The 19,942-nt window shown below is 39.8% G+C and overlaps 1 protein-coding gene across 6 annotated transcripts in view; it reads right to left on the minus strand.

Moving 5' to 3' along the window:
• The window catches only part of LOC132384710 (R3H domain-containing protein 2), a 302,458-nt gene that overhangs the window by 59,256 nt on the left and 223,260 nt on the right, over nt 1–19,942 (minus strand). The window lies entirely within an intron of this gene.

A 19,942-nucleotide genomic window follows, 5' to 3' on the forward strand; every position in this document is an offset into this window, starting at 1 on the left:
GTAGGAACTTGCCCTTGAATAGTTGCCTTAAGTGGGAATTGAGAGTTGTTCTACCATCCAAACTCAGAGCTAAAGTGTTGGAGGAGTTACAGGCCAGTCATCTAGGTGTGGTCAAAATGAAAGATGTGGCTCGTAGCTTTGTCTGGTGGCTTGAGATAAATCAGCAGATTGAGCAGCTTGCCATGCACTGTTTGGGATGCCAACACATCCAGAAGAAAGGTGTCCTGAGTTTTCAGAACTGTTTCCTGCAGTCCCAGAGTCAACTCTTACAGCCACCACAGAGGAGGCCCCAAAGCCTGAGACCATTTCACAGCCACAAGGGACATTGGCCAAACAGAGTGACTTCCAACCCCCCCTCCCCTTCCATGAGGAAGGGCCTTAACCTACAAGGGTAAGAAATCCTTCACAGTGATTAAATCTTTAGGGCTGAATCAGTGGAATGCATGCATCTTCCAAAGCCATGCCACAGAAGTAGCATTAATGTACCAGTATATTGGTTTAAATTCTGCTTCAGATGACAATTGCCACTAACCCTCCTGGAAAAATCCAGTTGTTGTGATCGATGTGCAAACCAGAGACATAGATAGGATGTAGAAGGATGTTCTGCCAAAGAAATATGACCAGCTGGGATCCAAATTAAAAAGCAGAACCAGAATCTGAATCAGGTGTAATATCACTAGACTATGTCGTGAAATTTGTTGTTTTTCAGCAGCAGTACATTGCAATACATAATAACTATTAATTACAACAATAAGTATATATAAAATAATTAAGTAGTGCAAAAAGAGAGGGGAAAATACTGAGGTAGTGTTCATGGGTTCAGTGTCCATTCAGAAATCAGATAGCAAATGGGAAGAAGCTGTTCCTATAACATTGAGTGCTTGGTCTTCAGGCTTATGTACCACCTCGATAGCAGCGATGAGAAGAGGGCATGTCCTGGGGGATGGGAGTCCTAAATGATGGATGTCACCTTTTTGAGGCATTGCCTTTAGGTGTCCTGGATATTGAGGAGGCTAGTGCCCATGATGGAACTGGCTGAGTTTACAACTTTCTGCAGCCTTTTCCGATCCTGTGCAGTGGCCTCTTCATGTCAAACAGCAATGCAACCAGTTAAAATGGTCTCCACAGTCACCAAGGAGGAGTTATTATTTCCGATTTACACAGATTGTGATCTCCCTGTGAGGAAGTCAAGGATCTATTTGCAGAGGGAGATACAGAAACCCAGGTTTTGGAGCTTGTTGATTAGTATTGAGGGAATGATGATGCTGAACAGAGCTGCAGTCAAAAAACCGTGGCCTGATGTAGGTAATAACATTGTCCAAGGCTGAGCCGAGAGCCAGTGAGACTGTATCTACAAAAGGTAAAAGTCATTGGATTAGGACCCAAGCCTCTTGAACATTGGCAAGAGGGAACAGTTAGAACTGAATGTGTGGTTGAAAGTCTGAAATGAGGGGTGGATTTCTATTCATAGGACAGTGGCACCAACACTGGGGAATAGAAGCAGTTCTGTTGTGATCTGCTTCTCTTGAATCGAGCTGGGACCAGTTTCCTGGCTAACAGAATAACTAGTACTATGAACAAGGTTTTAAACTAAATGAAGTGTAGCCTTTTTAAAATTCATTTTTGGATGCACTCGTTGCTAACAATTTATTGGTCTATCTTTAAATGGCCTTGAGAAGACAGTGGTGTCATCACCTTGAATGGCTGCAATTCTTCAAGTGAAGGTGCTCTCACGGTACTATTCAGGAGGGAGTTCCAGGATTTAGACCCAAGGACAGTGAAACAGTGGCCACATACCTCCAAGACATGAGTATGTGCAGCTTAGAGGGAAACTTGCAGATGGGGTGGTGATCCCACGCAACTGCTGCCGTCATCTTTCTTGCTGCTACAGGTTCTGGGTTTGGAACAAGCTGCCACAGTAGCCTGGTGAAAAGACTGCAGTACTACTTTGTAGATGGTTCACACTTGCAGATACTGTGCATTGGTGACAGAGGGAGTGAACGTTTAGGGTGGTGGGTCATAAGCCACTCCAGCAGGTTGCCTTGCTCTGGATGGTGTTAAGCTTCAAGTTGCAAATGCAGCACTCATTCCAGATCCAAATGATCCCAGCAAAACATAAACTGGGCATGTTATTGTTAAGTGTTATTTGATAGCACTATTGATGACAGCTTCCATCATTCTCTTGATGACTAAGAGTGCACTAATTTGGTGTCAATGAGCCACATTGGATTTCTGTTGCTTTATATGAACGGAACGTATCTGGGCAATTTCTCACATTGTCAGGTAGATGCCTGAGCTATAACTGCATTGGAACAACTTGTCTAGAGGTACAGATAATTCTGGAGCTCAGGTTTCCAGTCCTACAGCTGGGATGCTGTCTGGTCCTGTAGCCTTTACTGTATCCAGTGCTTTTAGCTGGTTCTTGATATCGATGGAATTAAATGAATTAATTGGAGTCTGTTTTTGTAACAGTGGGGATCTCAGGAGGGTGCAGAGATAGACCATTATTCAGTAATTCTGGTTAAATGTGGCTTTTGGTTAAACACGTCAAGTGCTTCAACCTTGTCTCCAGTGCCAAAATGCCGGGCCTCATCATTGATGTGGACAGGATCTTCTTACAGATTCCTTGAACTGATGTGTTGGTTGTAGGATCACATGGCTCTCTCTATTACAATCTATTTAGCACATGTCCTATGCTGCACCTTCATGAACCTGGCACCTTATCCAAGTTTGTTCTTCTGAACTTTTGACTGAATCTGGGTTGATTGCCTGGATTGACAATAATGGCAAGTGACAGACATTCTGAGTTGTGAGGTTACCCAGATATGCAAATTTGAGCTGCCAGAACTGTGCTGCATCCGCTGCATTTAGTGCAATTATAAGGGGGAGGGGAGGGTGGAGCAGTTGAGAGAAGTGGTCGAAAGATTACTGTAAAGGTAAATGTGGAATGCTTAAGGAAAAATATAAGGAAGTAACTCAGCGTATTGAAATAGGCAACAATACTGTCAAGAAAATACAGACCACACAAATGTTCGACTTTACCTCCAATTACAGTCAGGACAGTAAGTAAAATGGTTACAAGTCTAAACTGAATGCTTTTTGGCTGAATGCATGTAGCTTTGATCATAAGGTAATTAATTAACATTAATCTCATAGCAATTATGGATAGTTGGTTGCAAAGTGAGCACAGTTATGAATTATATATTCCAGAATACTTAACTTTTTGAAGAAATAGACATGATATTAAAGTGGTTTAGGCCTGATGATGGATGATCACAAAGTCTCTGGACAGAAAGGATCTGATCTTGGAAAATCAAGAACAAGTATCAGTTGGAGTGGAGCTAAGAAACCACAAGGGGTAGAAACATTAGTAGCCACAATTTTGGCATTTGCACAATACTTAAAGGACAAGAAGTGTAAACAAGTGTCTACAATTATGAATTTAATATTTGTTGTAATATACTAAAAAGGGATAATTGGCTCACATGGAAGTGCAGAGTGGCATTATGATTGTCAAAATTCCAAGTTCATAGTTCAAGTTCATGGTACAAAGTAAAGTTATCAAAATGTGTGCATATCATTCATGAGATTAATTTTCTTCCAGGCATTTACAGTAGGTACAAAGAAATACAATAGAATCAATGAAAACTACACACAAAGATGGAAAAGAAAGCAATGTATATAGACAACAAACTGCAATTACAAAAAAAATAAGTAATAAATATTGAGAACATGAGTTGTAGAGTCTGTTACACGCTCTACTTGTTATTCAGCTCTATTGATTTCCAAGGATTGCTATTTAGCCAAGATAAATTTCTAATATGAATGATGCAGATATATCGATGCAGCTAAAAGATGAAAGCCATGAATAGCACAGTCTATCAAGACCTGTGAAATTAAGCAGATTTCTTTGATTTACTTCCTTATTGCGGACAGTACGGTAGCACAGCAGGTGATGCTGCTGTCTCATGTTCAGGAGTCTGAGTTCAATCCAGTACTAACTGAGTGATTGTGCGATCTCCCAGGTGGGGGTCCATCATCAAGGATCACCAACACTGCTCACTACTACCATCAGAAAGGATATAAGAATCTTAGGCTCCACACCACCAGATTAAGAAGTTATTACCCTTTAACTATCACACTCCTGAACCAGCATTGATAACTTCACTCAGCTCATCACTGAAATGATTGCACAACCTATGGACCCACTTTCAAGGACTCAACAACTCGTGTTAACAGAGAATTATTTATTTACATATTTATTATTATATTTTTTGTATTTGCAGTTTGCCTTCTTTTGCACACTGGTTGTCAGTCTCTATGTAGTTTTTCATTGATTCTATTGTACTTCTTTGTTCTGTGAATGCCTACAAGAAAATCAATTTCAGTGTAGTATATGGTGACATATATATGTACTTTGATAATAAATATACATTGAACTCCCTGTGATTATGCGGGTTTCCTAGTTTCAGGGGTGATTAGAATTTCATTTGAGGCTACATGGAGGCAAAAGTGAAAAAGGTGAATACAGGACTGAAGGTGTTATAATTGAATGCACAGTATACAAAATAAGGTATATGATCTTGAAGTGCATTTCAAAATCAACAAGTATGATGTTGTGGGTATCACCGAGTTGTACTTAAAAGAAATTTGCAGCTGGCAGTTTAACATCCAAGGATACACATCGTATCAAAAGGACAGGCAGGTGAGCAAAGGGGATGGGGTGGCTTTGTTTTTTTTAAGAAAAGAGAAACCAAATTGATAGAAGTAACATAAAATCAGAAGATTTAGAATCCTTATGGGTAGAGTTAAAAAACTGCAAAGGTAAAATGTCACTAAAAGGAGTTGCATACAGGTTTCCAAACTGGAGCTAGGATGTGGGGTACAAATTAGAACAAGAGATAGAAAAGGCATGTCGAAAATGCAATGTTGGAATAATCACTGGGGATTTCAATATGCCGGTAGAATGGGAAAATCAGTTTAATGCCTGATCCCAAGAGAAGTAATTTCTAGAATGCCTACGAGATGGCTTTTTTTTGAGCAGCTTGTGGTTGAGCCCATTAGGGATAAGCTAATTTTGGATTGAGTGTTGTGTAATGAACTAGGTTTGATTATACAGCTTAAGGTAAAGGAACCCTTCGTAGACAAAGATCATTGTTGTTATTCCTCTCTACACCTTGTGACACATCGGGTTGCAACCTTGCTGCTTCTTTAGCATTTTGTCTGTTTTTTATGAGGCCGAGTTGCTAGCTCAACACTCAACTTAGCACGAATGGAAAGCATTCAAGGAGCCGGGCAGATTCAAACTCTGGACAACTTGCCTCAAAGTCTAGTGCTGATCCCACTACACCACCAGACAGCAAAACAATGATTATACTACGATAACTACCCTGCGGTTTGAATGGGTGAAATCAGTTTGAAATCTGAAATTGGATGCATCTAAAGATGCAGGATTAGCTCATCCCAAATAAGTAGTGTTCTAAAGGGTGGATCAAGCAACTGTGGCTGACAGGGGAAGACAAGACAGCACATCAACAAAAGAGAAGATATACAATATAGCAAAAATTAGTGGGAACCTAGAGGACTGGGAAGCTTTTAAAAACCAACAGAAGGTAATAAAAAGTTGTCCGTGTTGATTAAGTGAGGAGATAAAGTGCATAAGGTTTCATTGTATGCAGATGACTTGTTAGTTTATATTTCTGATCCTAAGAAATCCATTCCTTCTACGTTATCTATATTTTCTGAACTTAGTAGTTTTTCTGGATATAAATTAAATTTGCACAGAAGTGAGTTTTTCCTATAACTACTTGGATCAATATGATCAAATTCCTTTTAGCATTGCTAAAAATAACTTTATTTATCTTGGTATTAAAATTACCAAAAATTTTAAGGACCTGTATAAATATAACTTTCTTCCATTAATTGAATACAAGCAACAAATACTTTCTAAATGGTCTTCTATGACATTATCATTAATTGGTCGAATTAATGCTATTAAAATGATAGTGTTACTGAAGTTCTTATATGTATTCCAAGCAATCCCTTCCTTTGTACCTAAACTGTTTTTGATAGAATAGACTCTAAAATTTTAACTTATATTGGGAATAATAAAAATCCTAGATTGAGTAAAGCTCTATTGCAGAAATTAAAAAAGCATGGTGGTATGGCTTTGCCAAATTTTAGAATGTATTACTGGGCAATTAATATTCAATATATTTCATTTTGGATTCATTATTCAGACATACATGACTGCCCTTCATGGGTGGATTTGGAGAAAAACTCAGTGAAGGGGTATTCTACGGCCTCTTTACTGGGAGCTCCTCTTCCTTTCTTGCTTTCTAAGATTGGTATTTGAGACCTCAAACCCATTATTTAATATACATAAGAATTTGGTTTCAGTTTCGTAGATTTTTTGAGTTTAATAACTTTGTTCTTTCCAGTAAAATCCATATTAATTTTGTTTTAAACCATCAATTTCCAATCAGACCTTTTAATTTGGAAAACCAAAAGAATAACTTTTTTAGACTTGTTTATGGGGGATTGTTTAATGTCTTTCACTCAGTTAGTGGACAAATATGACTTATCCAATGCACACTTTTTTAAAGATATTTACAAATTAGGAATTTTTTTTTTTACCTAGTTTTTTTTTTATACATAGTTTACTTCCAAATTTTCCCTCTGCTTATTCACCCAATACAATAGATACTCTTTTTCAGGTTAAACCATTTCAAAAAGGACTGATAAACGATAAAATTAAAGGTGCGTGGGAATTGAAATTTCAAGAGTCACTTTCAGATAATCAATGGGATAAAATTTTTCATTTGGTAAATACTTCATCTATTTGTGCCCATCATTCCTTAATACAGTTCAAGGAAGTATATCGGGCACAAATAGATGAAGTATAAATTAGCCCGTATCTTTCCCAATATTAATCCTATTTGCGACAGATGTAATATTGAGGTCTTGTATCAAGATAGATATTTTTTGGAAAGATGTCTTTAAAACTTCATCAATAGTCTTGAATTTGGACCTACAACCAAATTTACTTACAGCAATTTTTGGGATCACTCCACCGGAAGCAGGGTATATTCCTGTTTCCACTCAACAGATGATAGCTTTTACAACTGTATTGGCCAGGAGAGCCATTTTGCTTAAATGGAAGGATTCTAATCCACCTACTGTTTTTTATTGGCTTACTTCCATTATGTCCTGTCTAAGTTTAGAGAAAATAAGAAGTCAGACATTTGATACATCCTTTAAATTTGAAGAAACCTGGCAACCTTTTACTCAATATTTTCATATGGTTTGATTTATTGTTCTTCCAGTAACTTTCTCAAAACTTTGGATTTGATCAGAAAGTTTCTCTTTTTTCTTGTTTTTACTCTCAGTATGGGCTGCCCAGTTCCTTTTTTCTCTTTCTTTTTTTTCTTTAGTGGGGTTTTTTATGTATATAAAAATTATAAAAGTTTCTTTTTCTTCTTTTCATAGAATGATAAGAGAATAGATGATCTTATTATTATATACTATTAGATTAATACTATGTATGATCTTGATGTTTATTTTACCTTTTATATGAATTGTCATCGATATAGATATTTGAGATAATTCTCTTATTTATACATATGTACTTTTTTAATTAATAAAAAGATTGATAAAGAAAGAAGGAAAGAAAGAAAGACAGACAGATAGACATTGGACCACTGATAATGGGGGAAAAATAAATGGCAGATAAACTAAGCATTTTGGATCAGTCTTACTGTGGAAACAGCAGCAAGTCAGAAATTCAAGTGTTGGGGACAAAGTGAGTGTAATCCCTATAAGTAAGTAGAAGGTGCTTGGGAAGCTGAATGGTTCAAAAGACAGATATATCACCTGGACCAGTTGAACTATACCCTCTTCTGAAAGACGGAGCTGAAAAGATTATGGAGGCATTTGTCATGATCTTTCAAAAATCCCCAGATTCTGGAATGGTTCTGGAGGACTGGAAAACTCCTGACTTCAATGGTTGGCAAGATGTTAGAGTCCATTATTAAGGATGAGGTTTCAGGATGCTTGGAGGCACACAATAAAATGGTCGAAGTCAGCATGGTTTCCTTAAGGGGAAATCTTGCCTGATAATCTTGCCATTGTAATTCTTTGTGGAAATAACAGGCAGAATAGACAAAAGAGAATCAATGGATGTTTCTTTTACTTGGAATTTCAGGAGGTCTTTGATGTGGTGCTGTACATGTGGCTGCTTAACAAAATGAGAGACCATCGGAGGTTGAGGGGTGATGTGCAAGATATATAGAGAAGCAATTACACCCCCCAAAGTGCAGGACACAGGAAACTGGATGATGGTGAGGAGGGTGAAAGGAGTTAAACTGCCACTGCAGAGCACACATGGCCATCCTGCTTAACAACAGGTATACCACTTTGGATATTGTTGGGATGGATGACTGAGCAGAGGAAATTCGCAGTGGTCAGGTCTCTGGCATTGAGTCTGACTCTGTGATTCAGAAGGGAAGGGGGGGGAAGAAGAAGCGAGCTGTGATGATAGAAGATTCATTAGTTAGGGGTACAGAAATGAGGTTCTGTGGATGAGAACAAGATTCATCAATGATATGTTGCCTCCCCGGGTCTGGGGCATCTCAGATCGAGTCCTCACCATTCTTAAGTGGGAGGGTATTTCACATGTAGGTACCAATGACATAGGTAGGAAATGTGATGAGGTTCTGCAAAGGGAGTTCAGGGGGTTAGGTGATAAGTTAAAGGGCAGGATCTCAAGGGTTGTGATTGCACGTGCTAGTGAGGCCAGTAATAGGAAATTTATACAGTTTAATACATGTTGAACTGTAGGAGGAAGGGCTTCAGAGTTTTGGGTCATTAGGCTCTCTTCCAGGGAAGGTGGGACCTGTGCAGAAGAGACAGTTTGCACTTAAACTGGAGTGGGACTAACTGGAATGTTTGCTAATACTGCCCAGTGATTTTGGGGGGGAGGGGGTATTAAACTAGATTGCAGGGGGATGGGAACCAGGGTGCCAGAACAGATAGTCAAGTGGTTGCAGTGATGATAGATGTTGTTAAGACCTCAGACAAAAGTCAGGAATCAAAAGGTTGAGCATGGTATGACTAATGTTCTGAACTGTGTATATTTCAATGCACAAAGTATCGTAGGAAAGGCAGATGAGCTCCGGGCATGGAACAACACCTGGAATTATGATATTGTAGCCATTAGTGAGACTTGGTTGCAGGAAGGGCATGACTGGCAGCTTGGTATTTCGCGATTCCGTTGTTTTAGGCATGATAGAACGGGAGGGATTATGGAGGAGGTGGTGAAGTTACTAGTCCAGGAAAATATCGCAGCATTGCTCAGGCAGTACAGACTGGAGAACTCAATTAGTGAGGCTTTATGGGTGGAACTGAGGAATAAGGAAGGTCTGACCACTTTAATGGGTCTATATATCATACAGCACCCAACAATCCGTGGGATTTAAAGGAACAAATTTGTAGAGAGAACGCAGGCTGTTGCAAGAAACATTGACTGGGACTACCAAGCTGCAAAAGGGCTGAATCGGATAGAGTTTATCAAATGTAATCAGTACATAGAAGTCCCCATGAGAGTGTATAATACTTGATCTCCCATTAGGAAATGAGACAGGACAGGTGACAGAAGTTTGTGTAGAGGAACATTTGCATTAGTTTCAAGGTAATTATGGAAAAAGATAGGTCTGTTCTTCGGGTTAAGATTCTAAATTGGGGAAAGGCCAATTTTGATGGTATCAGAAAGGATTTGGCAAGTGTGGATTGGGACAAGCTGTTTTCTGGCAAAGGTGTGCTTAGTAACTAGGAGGCCTTCAAAAGTGAAATTTGAGTACAGAGTTTGTATAATTCTGTCAGATTAAAAATCAAGGATAGCAGGTTTAGGGAACCTTGGTTTGAGAGATATTGAGGCCCTGATTAAGGAAAAAAAGGAGGTGCATAGCAGGTAGGAATAAATGAGGTATTTCAAGATTCAAGATTCAAAAACCTTATTGTCATTCTAACCGTACATCAGCTCTGCAGCTCAGCTCTGAGACAGCGTTTCCCAGGAGCAGTGCAATCATAACATAACAAACGCAACACTAAATAATAAACATAACAATACAGTTAAAAACAAGTTAGAAGTGTCCAGTGCAAGTTAAAAGTGTCCAAAGCAGAGTCAGGTAGAGCAGCTATTTAGCAGTCTGACTGCCTGCGGGAGGAAGCTGTTTAGTAGCCTTGTGGTTTCAGTTTTGATGCTCCTGTAATGTTTACCTGATGGCAGAAGAACAAACAGCTCATGGAGAGGGTGTGAGGGGTCTTTAATGATGTACTGTGTCTTCTGGAGGCATCGACTCTGAAAGGGGTCTTGGACAGAAGGTAGGGAGACACCGATAAACCTTCTCTGCTCCCCTAACCACCCTCTGCAAGGCTTTTTTGTCGGCAGCACTGCAGCTGGAGTACCAGGTTGTGATGCAAAAGGTCAGCACACTCTCAACCACACCTCTGTAGAATGTAGTTAAGATGTTAGTGGGGAGTGATGCTTGTTTAAGCTTCCTCAGAAGGTGCAATCTCTGTTGGGCTCGTTTCCCAATCCCAGTGGTGTTCCTGGACCAGGTGAGATTACCCGAGATCTGCACCCCAAGGAACTTGATGTTTGCCACTCTCTCCACTGTGGAGCCGTTGATGTTGAGGGGTGTGTGTTCAGGCTGAGACCGTCTGAAATTGACGATAACCTCCTTGGTTTTGATGACATTAAGCATCAAGTTGTTGTCACTGCACCAGCTCTCCAGGTGTTTGACCTCCTCTCTGTACATTGTTTCATCTTTTTTGCTGATGAGCCTCACCACTGCGGTATCATCAGCAAATTTAATGATCAGGTTCTCCTTGCAGTGTAAACAGCAATGGGCTAAGCACACAGCCTTGTGGGGATCCAGTGCTCAGTGTGATTGAGTCAGAGATGTTCCTGCCAACATGGACTGACTGTGGTCTCTCTGTTAAGAAATCCAGAATCCAGCAACACACAGTAGTGTTAAGGCCAAGCAGCGACAGTTTCTCCACTTTGGAGGTAAGAAATGCAAGAGAACACTTAAAAGAAATCAGGAGACAAGCAGACAAGGTGAGGGAGAATCACAAGGGCTTCTGAAGATATATTAAGAGCAAAAGGATTGCAAAGAACAAAGTTGGTCCACTAGAAGATCAAAATGGTAATCTATGCGTGGAACCAAAAGAAAAGGTAAAGATCTAAAATGGAATTTTTGCATCTGTATTCCATAGAAGTGAGGCAAAGCAACAGTGAGGTTGTGAACCCAATACAGATTACCATGGAAGAGGTGTTTGCTGTCTTAAGGCAAATTAGGGTGGATAAATCTCAGTGCCTGACAAGGTATTCTCTTCCACCCCATGGGAGGCAAGTGCAGAAATTGCAGGGGCACCTGAGGTACTTAAATCATCCTTAGCAACAGGTGAAGTACCGGAGGATTGGAGGAGAGCTAATATTGTTCAAGAAAAACTCCAAGAATAAACCAGGAAATTATAGGTCAGTAAGCCTGAAATCAATAGTGGGAAAGTTATTGGAAGGTATTCTAAGGGACCAGATATACGAGTATTTGAATAGACAGCGACTGATTATGGATAGTCAGCATGGCTTTGTGCATATTAGGTCATGTCTAACCAATCTAATAGATCTTTTGAGTAAATTACAAGGAAAGTTGATGAAGGCAAGGTAGTGGATGTTGTCGATGTGGACTTCACCAAGGCACCTGACAATGTCCTGCATGGAAGGTTGGTCAAGAAGGCTCAGCATTCAGAACGATGTAGTAAATTGGATTAGATATTGGCTTTGTGGGAGAAGCCAGAGGTTGGTAGTAGGTTGCCTCTCAGACTGGAGACCTGTGATTAGTGGTGTGCCACAAGGACCAGTGCTGGGTCTTTTGTTGATTGCCATCTGTATCCATGATCTGGATGATCAGCAAATCTGTGGATGACACCAAGATTGGAGGTGTAGTGCACAGTGAGGAAAGCTATCAGGGCTTGTAGCAGGATCTGGACCAGCTGGAAAAATTGGCTGAATATAGCAGATGAAATTTAATGCAGAGACACGTGTGAGGTGTTGCACTTTGGAAGGACCAACAAGGGCAGGTCTTGCACAGTGAGTGGTAGGGCACTGAGGAGTCCAGTAGAACAAAGGGATATGGAAATACAGGTCCAGAATTCATTGAACGTGGTATATCAGGAGATAAGGTCATAAAGAAAGCTTTTGACATATTGGCCTTCACAGATCAAAGTACTGAGTACAGTTGGGAGGACCACCCAGGATAGGTCTTAAATAGTGAGAGGTAGGGCACTGAGGGGTGCTGCAAAACAAATGGATCTGGGAATACAGATCCATAATTCACTGGAAGTGGTGTCACGATTAGAAAGGGTTACAAGGAAAGTTTTTGGCACATTGGCCTCAAGTATTGAGTACAGGAGTTCGGATGTTATGTTTAAAGTTGTATAACATGCTGGTGAGGCCTAATTTGGAGTATTGTGTGCAGTTTTGGTCACGTACTTACAAGAAAGGTTTAAATCTTACTGAAAGAGTACAGAGAAAAATTACAAGGATGTTGCAAGGACTGAAGGACCAAAGGACCTGAGTTATAAGAAAAGATTGAATAAGTTAGAACTTTATTCCCCAGAAAGCAGAAGACTGAGCGTAGATTTGATGGAGCTACACAAAATTATGAGGGGCAGAGATAGGGTAAATGCAAGCAGGCTTTTTACACTAAGATTGGGTGAGACTACAACGAGAGGTCATGGATTAAGGATAAGACTTGAAATGTTTAAGGGGAACATAAGGGAAATCGTCACCGAGAGTGTGGTGAGTGTGTGCAACAAGCTGCCTGTGCAAGTGGTAGATGTGGGGTAGATTTCAACATTTCAGAGAAGTTTGGATAGGTATATTGGTGGTAGAAGTATGGAGGGCTATGGGTTGGGTGCAAGTCGATGTGACTAGGCAGCTTGAATGGTTTGGCATGACCAGATGGGGCAAAGGGCCTCTTTCTGTGTTGCAGTTTTCTATGATTGTATATGCATGACTGTTGGCACTGTGTTTTGTACCTTGGCCCTGGAGTAAATGCTGTCTGGTTCGGCTGTATTCATAGGTATTTGTGTGTCGTTGAATGACAATTAAACCTGAACTTGAAACATTCTGAATATTGAAAGGCCTAGAGAAAGTAGTTGTGAAGAGGACATTTCCAATTGTGGGAGAGTCTAGGACCAGAGTGCAAACCTCAAAATAGAACATCCCAGAGATGAAGAGGAGTTTCTTTAGCCAGAGGGTGGTAAATCTGATGAATTAATTGCCACAGATGGCTGTGGAGGCCAAGTCACTGGGGTATTTAAAGCGGAGGTTGATAGGTTCTTGATTAGTAAGGGCATCAAAGGTTTCAGGAATGCAGGAGAAAGGGGATGAGACAGATAATAATCAGTCATGATCTAATGGCGGAGCAGACTTGATGGGCCAAGCAGCCTAATTCTGCTCCTGTGCCATGGTAATTATGTTGATATAGACTGCAGTCTTTGTGTTATTAAATGTCCCAACAGTGCAGTTGTCTGAAGGGAGCCCAGTAATACTACACCATTAACCCTTATCTCAAGGAGACCCAATGTAGTTTTATACTGTTGTCCTTTAGGCCTCATTCTACCTATGCTAGAGGATTACACCTATGCCTCAAACTATTGCTACCAAATTTGAAGAGTGATTATATGCAAGTTAAAGCTGTACTCTTCATGAAGTGTTTGTTAATAAGTGATGCAGTTGCACACTCTGGCAAAGTGCTGATTGCAACATTAGATATTCTCTGCAAGCTATTAAGAATTCTCATCTGAATGCGAGCATTGCACACTCATGAACTTTTCCTTGCTTACCAGTATGAGGGAGGGCAATAATAAGAGTTTAGACCTTGTTTGCTTTAGCCTGATTAGAAGCAGAGGAACTCTCCTTGAACTTCACTGCAATCTCAAAACTGCTCACCTAAGTGTAATACACTTTGTTCCCACATCAGGTTTACTATGGTCTCTGGGAGCAAGAGAAACACAAGGACAATTTTTGTTGTAGAAGCTGGAAGAAAGAAATTGCCAAAATCATTTCACATCAGACTCATTCCTGTCCAATTTATGTTATCTTGAAGAATCAACTCCCATGTTACAAGAACTTTCCATGTACCTTTTTATGCAATTAATAGTATTCCTTGAGAAATTATCTACAGGTATACAAATTAACAAAAAATGGTGGTGCTGATAATTTAATCTACATTTAAACATGCACATTAGCATGGCAAATTCATCATCAGTTCCCTCCTCTTTGTGATGCTGTGGACAACACCTAATATTGGCATCAAGTATCCCTGGAGAAAGAAAATATAACTGGATGGAGTAAGAGTGAGGAAAAAAATATAGGGAGTAGGTCAAAGGGCCCTTCACATCTGTACTCCGATTCAAAAGAGTTGCAGTCATCCTGCATCTCAAGCTCATATTCCATCTTATCCCATTATCCCTTTATTCCTGGTGTTCAAACTGCTATCACTTAGCCTTGAACATACTCAACAATGAAGTAATTATAGCCCTTTATGGTAAAGAATACTCATAGAATTGTGAAACTTGGCAAAGAAATTTCTCTGGACTTCAGTCCTAACTGGTCAGTTTCTCTTATTCTAAAATTACGCCACAGTTGGAGACACTCCAAACTTGGGAAACAGTGTCTCAACTTACAATTTTTGATTAGATCACCTCTTATTTTTCTAAATTCTAATCAGTGCAATTCTACTCACCTACTCTCTCATTATTGGACAGTTTTCTCATCCTAGAAACCAATTTAGTAAATTTAACCCATACATTTCCAAGGCAAGCATCCTTCCTCGGGTACACAGGCCAAATCTATACATTTGTACTCCAGACCTACTCTATGATAAAGCAGATTTCTTTATATTTGCATCCAAAGGCTTTTGCAATAATGGCCAGCATAATACAGTGGTTTCCGATTAATTGGGCCATTGGTTAATTGGAGCAACTGCTCATTTGGGACAACACAAAAATAACAATAATTGAGAGAATAACCTGGATTCCCTCCATTTATTTGGAATACTATGCTGCCCAATTGGGACAGGAGACTGTTGATGAACAGCCATAGACACTACACTGTGATTAGAGTGAACAGTTTTAAAATAGTGTCAGTTGTGTGTTTATGTATTCAAAACACAGTGATTTTTGACATTGATACTTGGTGAGAAACAAGCATTAAGACAATTCAGAACTATTTTGTTCATTGTGGTTTCAAGCCTTCAGGCTTGGATATTCCAGAAACAGACTGGAATGAAAATGAAACAATTTCACTACTTCAACACGTTAGAACTATAAAGAATTAAGGCATCGACAATCATCCTGAATGATGTAACGAAAATGAGGATTTGGAGGATGCAGTCATCTAAAGTAAGGAGAAATATGAAGCTATCAGGCAAAAACTTGGAAGCATAAATTGGAAACAGATGTCCTCAGAGAAATGTAGGGAAGAAATGTGGCAAATGTTCAGGGGATACTTGAGTGGGGTTCTGCATAGGTACGTTCCAATGAGACAGGGAAAGGATGGTAGAGTACAGGAACCGCTACAAAGGCTGTTGTAAATCTAGTCAAGAAGAAAAGAAGAACTTACGAAAGGTTAAAAAAAAAGGTAATTATCGATAGAGATCTAGGAGATTATAAGGCCAGCAGGAAGGAGCTTAAGAATGAAATTAGGAGAGCCAGAAGGGGCCATGAGAAGGTTTGGTGGACAGGATTAAGGAAAACCCCAAGGCATTCTACAAGTATGTGAAGAGTAAGAGGATAAGGTGTAAGAGAATAGGACCAATCAAGTGTGACAGTGGAAAAGTGTGTATGGAACCAGAGGAGATAGCAGAGGTATTTAATTAATACTTTGCTTCAGTATTCACTATGGAAAAAGGATCTTGGTGATTGTAGGGATAACTTGCAGCAGACCGAAAAGCTTGAGCACATAGATATTAAGAGAGGATGTGCTGGAGTCTTTGGAAAGCATCAAGTTGGATAAGTCACTGGGACCGAACAGGATGTACCCCAGGCTACTGTGGGAAGTAAGAGAGGAGATTGCTGAGCCTCTGATGATGATCTTTGCATCAATGAGGACGGGAGAGGTTCCGGAGGATTGGAGGTTTGCATATGTTTTTCCCTTATTCAAGAAGGGAAGTAGAGATAGCCCAAGAAATTATAGACCAGTGAGTCTTACTTCAGTGGTTGGTAAGCTGATGGAGAAGATCCTGAGAGGCAGGATTTATGAATATTTGGAGAGGTGTATGATTAGGAATCGTCAGCATGGCTTTGTGAAAGGCAGGTTGTGCCTTACGAGCCTGATTGAATTTTTTGAGGTTGTGACTAAGCACATTAAGGTAGAGCAATAGATGTAGTGTAAATCGACTTCAGCAAGGAATTTGACAAGGTACCCCATACAAGGCTTACTGAGAAAGTAAGGAGGCATGGGATCCAAGGGGACATTGCTTTGTGGATCCAGAACTGGCTTGTCCACAGAAGGCAAAGAGTGGTTGTAGACGGGTCATATTCTGCATGGAGGTCAGTAACCAGAGGTATGCCTCAGGGATCTGTTCCGGGACCCCTACTCTTCATGATTTTTAGAAATGACCTGGATGAGGAAGTGGAGGGATAGGTTAGTAAATTTGCTGATGACACAAAGGTTGGAGGTGTTGTGGATAGTGTGGAGGGCTGTCAGGTTACAGCAGGACATTGATAGGATGCAAAACTGGGCTGAGAAGTGGGAGATGGAGTTCAACCCAGATAAGTGTGAGGTGGTTCATTTTTGTAGGTCAAATATGATGGCAGAATATAACATTAACGGTAAGATTCTTGGCAGTCTGGAGAATCAAAGGGATCTTGGGGTCTGAGTCCATAGGACACTCAAAGCTGCTATGCAGGTTGACTCTGTGGTTAAGAAGGCATACAATGCATTGGCCTTTATCAATCGTGGGAATGAGTTTAAGAGCTGAGAGGTAATGTTGCAGCTATCTAGGACCTTGGTCAGACCCCACTTGGAGTATGCGCTCAGTTCTGATTGCCTCACTACAGGAAGGACGTGGAAGCCATAGAAAGGGTGCAGGGGAGATTTACAAAGATGTTACCTGGATTGGGGAGCATGCCTTATGAGAATAGGCTGAGTGAACTCGGCCTTTTTTCCTTGGAGCGATGGAGGAGGAGAGGTGACCTGATAGAGGTGTTTAAGATGATGAGAGGCATTGATCGTGTGGATAGTCAGAGGCTTTTTCTCAGGGCTGAAATGGCTAGCACAAGAGGGTATAGTTTTAAGGTGCTTGGAAGTAGGTACAGAAGAGATGTTAGGGGTAAGTTTTTTTTTATTTTTTATTTTTTTTTACGCAGAGAGTTATTGGTAGTTTCCTAATTTGTTCTGTATTTTATTTAAGTACACAATTTTTTTACTCAGTTGTTTGTCTTTTTTAAAAAAATACCTTTTTAATGATTTTCATGAAACTTCGGCTAACTGGGACAGCCACATTGCTCGAGCCAAAATGTACTGGTCCCAATGTATCCCAATTAACCGGAATCCACTGTATTCACATTTTTATTACTTGGTGCACCTGCATGTTACTTTTCTGTATTTCTCATACCAGTACTTCGAGTTCTGTGTCCACCAAAATTTACTAGTTCCTTAACACTTCACTTATACTGTGTTGCTATTCATTTTGCTATATTTCCCAGTAATGATTCTTGCAGCACATGACTTTTAACTTAGGGGAAACAAAAACTTTGTTTCCCCTATGGTTTTTTACCCTTTGGCCAATACTCTATCCATAATAATAAAATTATTTCAAATAATTTGAGTGCATATTTTAAGTAACAACTGTTTTTGTGCAGCATCCTAACAAATTCTTTTTGAAAACCCAATTCCACTACATTCACTGCTCTTACCAATGATGGCCACATCTTAGGAACAGACCCTTCAACCCAATTTGTTCATGCTGGGCGCCTTGCTTAATGTTACTGGTCTGTGGCATAAAAAAAGCTGGGAACTCCTGCTCTAAACCTACCAACTATGTGCCTGTCTTTTAAATGTTGTTATTGTACCTGCGTCACTGGCAGCTTGTTCCATATATTCATCACCTTCTGGGTGAAAATGCTGTAATTTAGGTTCCTATTAAGACTTTCCCTCTTGCCTTTAACCTATGTCCATGGATTTCCTTTCCCCTGGAAAAAGACCATGTGTATTCACTCTATCTATGGTCCTCATCATTTTTTACACTCTGATAGGGTCACCCCTGAGTCTCCAAGACACCAAGGAATTAAGTCCTAGTCTGCCCAATCTCTTCCTATAACTCAGGCCCTGGAGTCCTGGCAACATTCAAGCAAATCTTCTTTACTCTCCAGTTTAATGGCATCCTTTCTGTAATAGGGTAACCAAAACTGGAGGCAATATTCCAGCTGCCGCCACAATGTCATATACAATGACAACATAACTTCTCACTCCTACACTCAATGCAAAGTTGCTTGAAGTTTTTAATTTGGTCACCATACAACCATGTTTCATGGGCAATGCATCCTACATTATTTTCTTTTCGACACAATAACCACCATTATGCCCAATCAAAATTATATTTTGGTACTGCATTAGGGTTGATATGCAGGCAAGATAAAGACAGCTCAGTCATTTCACGTAAAAGAAAAGATTCTTTTAAACCCATTAGTGTGGCCTGGATCTGAACTCCGATCTAGGTTGTAAAGTGAGAGGCTACTGACTAACCCAGTTCTGTGTACAACAGTTTCACAACTCATAACCCATCTTTCTGATTTGGATTAAATGATATTAAAAATAAAGGTTTATTTTTATTTTAGACAGATATCACCTGTGAGTGGTTCATCAGGGTTTACTTTTACTCATCCGGCAATCTGATTAGAACTTCAGTGACTGAATGAGATCATATTAAACAAACAATAGTACCATCACCTGACTACTATATCTGGGTCACCTGATTGCTATTTACTGAATTTAGAGCACAGGCACAGCAAATTAGTTTGAGAGGCAGTTTCAGATTCTAATTTGGGATATGCCAATAATGTATAAATGTTTGCATTCTAAACAGCATACGTCTGTTTTATTAGGAATCAACTTGTTAATTCCCATGAAATTGTAACTTATAAACTTTTATTTTTAACTTGGGCATGCTATGTATTAAATAAATACCCTGGGTCCCTCAGCAGAGTTTCGCACGTCCTCCCAATAATAAACCCACAGGTTTGTGGCAAGATGCTGAAAGATATCTGCAAATCACTATACTTGTTGTTGCTTGTTACTTATTCTACATTTTCCATGTGACTATTCTGTAAATGTATTTTTATGCATTTGATGCACAATTTGATTAATGACATTGAGATTTTGAAAAATATCATTAATGTTTAAGGAAAAACAGAAAATCACTACAAAAGTCAAGTGTGTAGAACTATATATCTCTTTTGAAGAAGCTGTTAAGTCATACTACAATACCTCACCCAAGTGGCTGTCTTTGAGTAGGACTGTATAGAGGATGTTGGAGTTACAAGTTCTACATTCTATGTAACAAGTTAAAGAATGATGGGTTGGGCTGCATTTACATTACTATTCTGATGGTTGCCAGCACTTAGGATTGTCATCCAAGGCAGGAAGCCGTGTCAATTTTTCCCCTTCCCAGTTCAGGATGTTGAATCTATTCCTACAAATTTAGGCCTGGCAAAGAATAGCTTAGCTCAGAGTAATTAATGCACACAGGGTCTATGTGACCAAATACCATGATGGCCAGAACAGTTATCCAATATGACAGTGTGAGATTTCAACCAGAGCATATCTGAACAGCTACAAAGTCAGAATTACTGGTAAATTCATTTCAGCAGT

This window comes from Hypanus sabinus, chromosome X1 (genome assembly GCF_030144855.1).
Source record: "Hypanus sabinus isolate sHypSab1 chromosome X1, sHypSab1.hap1, whole genome shotgun sequence".
NCBI classification, from domain to species: domain Eukaryota; kingdom Metazoa; phylum Chordata; class Chondrichthyes; order Myliobatiformes; family Dasyatidae; genus Hypanus; species Hypanus sabinus.